Genomic DNA, 7,002 nt, shown 5'->3' with positions numbered 1-7,002 from the left:
CTTGCTGCTAAAAATGTGTGCCTTATTTCTAATTTGAATTTGTCTGGCTTTAACTTCCAGCCATTACTTCTGGTGATGCCTTTCTCTGCTAAGTTCAAGAGCCTTTTAATACCTAGTATTTTCTCCCAACGAGGATAATTGTGCACTGTAATCAAGGCACCTCTCAATTACTGTTTTTGCTACGTGAAACAGCTCTTTAAGTCTCTTACTATAAGGCATTTTTCTCCAGCCCTCAACTAATTTTTATGGCTCTTTTCTGCACCCTCTCCAATTTTTCAATGTTCTTTTTAAAAATGTGAACATCAAATATGCCCATTCAACTGTTCTGTCACACACAGGATAGAAACTCCAAAATCTAGCCCCTTCTCTGTACTCCACATCCAGCCCTGCTCCCCCTCAGTGTCCCTGGGAAGGAGTTGCCACTGCAGCCTGGAGTGCACAGACCTGGTTCAATAGGATCACAATACCACTGAAATTTGGCCCAGCTACCCTTCCATCTGGCATTACAGAGGGAGAAGCTGGGTCAAATTTCAGTGGTGTTGCAACCCTAGGCATCAAATGCCCGAACACCACTCTGGCCTGGATTTCAGGTGCTGGAGGGATGCTATGTACTATCCTGGCAACAGTACTTTCTTGCCCTCTAAATTGCATGGACCCCTGTGCAGCTGCACCAGCTATTCCTCCACCAGTGTAATTGTACACAGTATTTTAGTATCAGTGTCACCAATGCCATATACAGAAGTAAAGTCACCTCCCTACTTCTACGCACTACTTTTTTGTTGATATATCCAAGGAGTGCATTGGCCTTTTTAGCCAAAGCATCACATTGGGAGAACATGTTGAGTCAATTGTCCACTATGACCCATAAATCCTTTTCAGAATCACTGATTTTCAGGATACAGTTCCCCCATTCTGTAGCTGTGGTCTTCTTCTTGTGGGGTTTTTTTTTTTTTAAGACGTATGCCCTTTTGTTTGACAGTATTAAAATTTCATTTGAATGGGCCCAGCTTACCAAGCAATCCAGATCACTCTGTATGATTGCCCTGCCCTCATCACTCCACCAATCTTTGTCATCCACAAATTTTATCGGTGGTGATTTTGCATTTACTTCATGGCTAACAATACTGAATAGCATCAGGCACCCACTGGTCCCTGCGGAATCCTACTAGAAACCTCCCCATTCAGTGATGATTCCGCACTGATGACTAGTTTTGAGATCTATCAGGCTGCTCCTGTGATCTCTTCCCCACTGTCCCCCATGGACCCTCCTTCCAAGACACAGGCTGCTTCTACCTGCAGTCTTTCCCGAATGGAACTCTGTGGTTCACCCCACTTTAAACTGGATCACCAGGCTACAACCATGGGCATAGTTTGGGGATGCACGCGGGGAGTGGAGGGGGCGGGACTGAGCAGCTGTTGTTCTGCGCTCTGGGTCGCTGCCTCACCAGCTGGACGCCGCCTCCTGGGTCTTAGTGCCCACCCGTTTCCCGTACAACGGTGCGTGCCTGCGCGGGGGTGGGGAAGGGGAGGTGGGTGCAGCAGGGGAAGGAGAAAGGGATGGGGCACGAGACAGCGAGGAGGGGACGAGGAAGAAGAGAAGGGGATCTGGGAATGGGCGGGGGAAGCAGGAACCCGGCATGTGTCAGTCCCTCGGCAGCAGCTCCAGAGCCGTGATATCGCTGCAGCAGCTGATGCCGGAGTGGCCTCCAGCAGCTGCTCGGGTTCTCCTGTTAGGCCTGGGTGGCAACCCAGGTATCGCTCCAGACAGGGGGAGGGAGCCAGTGAGCCCAGGAATTGGCTTCCGTGTGCACCTGTGTGCGTGCATGTGTCCCCTCCCCCCAATATCGCGGTCAAACTACGCCTATGGCTACAACACACCCTATTCCCATTGTCCTGGCATGGCTGCAGTGCGTGCTGTGCCTTATACCCCCTGGCAGTTCTGCATGAGCGCACTCCTCAGGGGACAAGTTTTGCTACTTTCACCTCTGTCCAAGTGGAGCCCTGCAGCTCTACCACACTCAGACTGACCCTATGTGGCAACCTCCCTCTTTCTCACTGTATTACCATGAGCGGCCCAAATGTAATTGAGACCTGCAAGCCATTCCACTCTGGGTGCCTGTGACTGTTAATTGATTAAAGTGACTCAAAACAGCTCCTTCCAAACAGACATATTGTTCATTCACCCAAAAGTATACCACAGTTAGGGGGAAAAGGTTAAACCACAAAAAGGCCTGCATGCCTGGGGCTTGCTGCTGCTCATAGTGTCTCTCAAAGCTGCAGAGCCCCTGCCTTAGTTCCACAGCCCTGCCGCATCAGTGTCTCTTAGGGTGACCAGACAGCAAATGTGAAAAATCAGGACAGGTGGTGTGTGTGGGGGGGTAATAGGAACCTATATAAGAAAAAGACCCCAAAATCAGGACTGTCCCTATAAAATCGGGACATCTGGTCACCCTAGTGTCTCTCCTCAAGAAGCTGCTGCCCATTTATTCTTTTCCTCTAGGCCTGGCTCCTCCTGCCGCGCACCCCACATTGGAGACCACTGCTCAACACCATAGCTAAGTTAATTAGTACCTCATTGCATGTAGTACTTTGGATATCTATAAAGGACCATACATACAAAATATGATTTTAAGCAAGTCTCTTTAAGAATTCTTATCTCTGATCTGCAGTGCAGATTTCAGGCCTAAGCCACCTGACATTGGCCACTGTCAGAAGACAGGATACTGGGCTAGATGGACCTTTGTTCTGACCCAATATGACTGTTTTTATGTTCTTATGTAATCCTGTTCCTATGAAAATCAATGAGAGCAAGATTGGGCTCCTCAATTGCATATTTTATACTTATTCCATAGGTTGAACTCCCATGACTATCAGTGGAAGTGCTGGACAGAGAACAAATGCAGAATATGCTATGGATATCTGCAGTAGAGCTCAGATAAGATGCTTTTAAAAGCCCATGATGCTTATATGTCTGCATGTAAACATATTCAAGCCCACCTAGAACCCTAGGTATGTACTTGAGCTGCTAGCTTCTGGTCCTACTTGAGCTGCCATAGCTTCAGTGTTATTGTTATTCAAACTAGTTAGATCAAAACTAGCTCAGCTATGTCTACATGTGCTTCAGTCACACCTCTGATTGAAGTGTAGACATTTCCAGAGAGGCATAAGATATATATATTAGCCTGTGATGGGTTGCTCTACTCACAGCTGGATGGCGCAGCCTCCTGGCAGTTCTGGAGAGTAGCTAGGTCAGGCCAACGCTCTCTTTATCCTGCTCTCACTCCAGAAGCTGCTGGTGCCTCTTCATGACTCAGCCCTCCGGGGTGGGGGTTGGGTGGGATGGGGGAGTCTTTTCTCCCAAACAGGCTCAAGCAATCTTCCTATGCACTGCCCCACTTGTGCCATTTCCCCAGTGGCTGGTGGGGGAACCCAGTGAGCTTCTTTTAATAAACACTTTCAGCCCTCAGCCTAACAGGTTAATTGGCCCAGTCTGGCCTCCGTTAACTCTTTCAGGGTGAATGTGGGGTGGACACCCCATCACATAGCCATATTTATTAAAGTTTGCAAAGGGAACATGCACTACAACTCCCTGCACCAACTAAGTCAACTATCCAGGGACAGGATTCCACCCTTTCACTCTCCCCACCCCATAAGAAGTCTTCTATGGGGAGTTATCACATCTGTACAGCCCCTGACTACCCTGTCCCACTCAGTGCTGTAGAGTTCACTGGTATAAGGTTGGGGTATAGTTGCTTTATGCCACTACAACTTGGTTTCATGTTAGACTTTCTGCTAACAGGACATTTTGCTCATGCTGGAGTAAATCTGAGTCTATATGTTTATGAATATGCAGAGTGTTATTGAAATTCCATATTGAATATTTACTGTACACTACGTAAAACTGACCTACATGCTACAAAATGACTGGATGGCAATAGTATTTGCATATGTTCAGGTTTTTTAACTTGGACTGATTAGAAAATTCAAGCTCTTCATTGTTTAGACTCTCTATCTAACTCTTTTTAGATAACAAGTACAAAACCACTATCTAATCCAAGAAGGAAAACAACAGAGCAAATTGAGAATGCTATTGTTCTCTTTTTGCGGTTTATAATGTACTGTCAGATGCAGGTTTCTAACAGTCCCTTAGGGTAAGTCACAAACAAAAATTATCACATCATCAACTTAATTGCCTCTTCCCAGAATCCCTAGTGTGTCTGTTTAAAGTTTTATTTAACAATGGACTGTATCAAAGGAATATCACCCTTAAATGATTAAATCCATTCCAAATCTAGTGGAAAAGAAGAGTGGGCTGAGGTTTTTCAGGCAGCAACCAGACCTTGGAAAGTTTAATTGTGGATAGTCATAGCTAAAGCTGCATTTTTGTCTCATCAGTCATGGGTGGCATGGAGTCCATGATTTTCTTGTTTTTCAACTATACAGCCGTGATTTTTGGCATGTGGGGACTTTTTCCTGATGGGTGGATGGACGTTGTGGTAACTATTCAGTTGATTTCACCAGGAATCTCGAGTACTGTCAAGTTAAACCCCAGACTGCATGGCTGGTTTATAAAGAGCTCCAGGAGCTCGGCAACAACAATACGTGATGCAAAGGACCCAACCAGCGAACTCTGGGGATGATGAGGTTTCTTCCTCCCTCAAGGTAACATTCTGTAAGAATGGAATTTGGTTGGGGTCATAGTAAGGAGAAAAAAATAGTGGAACTGTTTTCATGCACCGCTTTCCATACCCACTCCTCTTTGGGCACTTTTCCCTTTGCCTTTTCATGATGTCTTTTGCTCCTCTCTCCTGGTGATTGCTGTCCCATTCCCTTTGAGGCTCATCGGTGCTTTCTTTTGCTGTCCGTTGGAGGCTGCTTGCCTCTTTTTCCTGTTTTCTGTGGAAGTAGCGTCATCTCATTCCCTGTCATCTCCTTCCCCTTCAGCTGGCATGAATGAAATTTGGGTTAGGTGGCAGAAAGGTTGCATGCTGGATCTACAGTTTTGCAGATTAGGGAACCAATTGATTGACTATGCAAAAGACCCCAAGTATGTGTCAACCAGACCTGGAAATTCTCACTGAAATCAATGAGAGCTACATCCATGTATCCGAGAGCAGAACTCAGCTTTTAAGAATTAAAAATCTTGTTTTCAAACTTCACACAGTTGAAAGAAGAGAAAAGCAGAGCATATGTTTATAAGCAAAATAATTTTTAAAGAGTGGGCCAGATTGTCAGCTTTTTGTCCAGCTGTTTTGCCATTCTCAAGCAACAAGAAGTAGCCTTTTAACTCCCCTAATAGGTTTGTGGTCTCCTGGCATAGGGCATTCCCCATGGTACATAACCATAGCTTTGCCACTTGCTTTCCCTAGCTTAGGAGGATGTGGCTGGAGTGTGCAGTATTCCAGAAATCTCCTGTCAGCAGAACAGTCTGTAGGGACTAAAAAGTGCAGAAAATCCTACAATTAGCATGATGCAAGAGTGAGTGATTAAACTGAGCTGTGTAAATTAAGATCACACAGCAAGCTGTAGATCTCTGAATCTCTCCAGAAGGATTCTCAGCTTGAAATAGCTGGAAGTGTCTTTGTGGTGTTCAAGTTTTCTGTATTTAATGAGCATTAAGGTTCCGATAGCTCAGCAGGAAATTATCAGTTTTTCAAGTTTCCAGATTTCTAGATTCCTCTCTACCAATCTCAGATTCAAGACATCAAAGACTTGACTGCACCGATGTATACCTTAAATTACCCAATACAAAAATACAGTTATGTTAGATATGTCTTATTGATGCTACCTGAACAAAACAGTGGAGTGAATCACTGTTATCTATCCTATTATCAACAGCAAAGCTCAGGAGCAAATCTGCTTAAAAATGTGGCTATTTTGCACAATCGAGCACCTTTTCAGTAAGAACAGGTGAACTCCTCCAGATAAAACAAAAACCAGTGACCTGAAACACCATTCACAACTTGGAATGAACTCTAATAGCAGGGTTTTGAAGTTCTTTTTTTTCCATGCTTTTTTATTTTCATGGCAGTCTCTTCTTTCTAGGTTCTCAGAGAAACCATATTTGCAGTGTTTCTGACCTGGTGGTAGCAGAATGTATCTTTACACATCATATTCCTGAATCCTGCCATATTTCAGCTCAGTTTTTCCACTTCTGAGAGTTTAGGTGTGAAATCTAGGGTTACCTGGACTGATCCTCTGAAAAAATTGACATTTTTAACACCTAGGCATATATGCCCTAGCTTTATCTCAGCAGATGAGAAGGGTTAGAACTTCTGGGGTGGGTTAAATTCTTGTAGCAGAAAAATGAGTTGATGCAGACTAAAGCTATTCTTTACTAGCCTCTTTTTATATATAATATGCATATAGTTCCTACCAATGCTGTAGCTGAAAGAGCAGAAATAGAAGCAAAGCTTACATATATACAGCACAAGATTTCAAAAACTCAGCAAAGCAGCTCTGGTCAAAATGTTAGTCAGGCTATTTGCACACATAAGCTGTTCTCAAAAGCTAAGCAAAACTCGTGTGCCTTAATTCCACTCCAAACAGATTCAAATCCCTTGGTAGCAAAATGTGTTTGGAGCTGTCCCTCAAAGAAAAGAAAAAAGAAAAGAAAACCCACAGCCCACTGTATCCAGCTCCAGATAGGTACCAACATGTCTAGGGATTGTCTGGATTAGTACCTTAAACTATTTTAAGATAACATATTTGCAGGAAGTTCAGCTTTTGAAATGTGATTCCCTCTTTAAAAGTAGGGTTACCATTCGTCCGGATTCCCCCGGACATGTCCGGCTTTTTAAGCTAAAAATAGCGTCCGGGGGGAATTTGTAAATGTCCGGACTTCCCCCTGATGCAGAGCACGCGCGGCTAACAGTGCTGCCGGCAGGACGGTGTCACTTACATGGGGCTCCGACACTCAGCCAGAGAGGGCTCCTCCTCCCTCCCTCCCTGCATCGCAGATCGGCTCCGGCAGTCTGGAGCTCCTCCCCCACTGCTGCCCAG

The sequence above is a fragment of the Terrapene carolina genome, unplaced genomic scaffold, assembly GCF_002925995.2.
Source record: "Terrapene carolina triunguis isolate 2854851 unplaced genomic scaffold, T_m_triunguis-2.0 Scaffold89, whole genome shotgun sequence".
NCBI lineage: Eukaryota > Metazoa > Chordata > Testudines > Emydidae > Terrapene > Terrapene triunguis.
The sequence above is the reverse complement of the archived record's forward strand: the minus strand, read 5'-3'. Positions refer to the sequence as shown.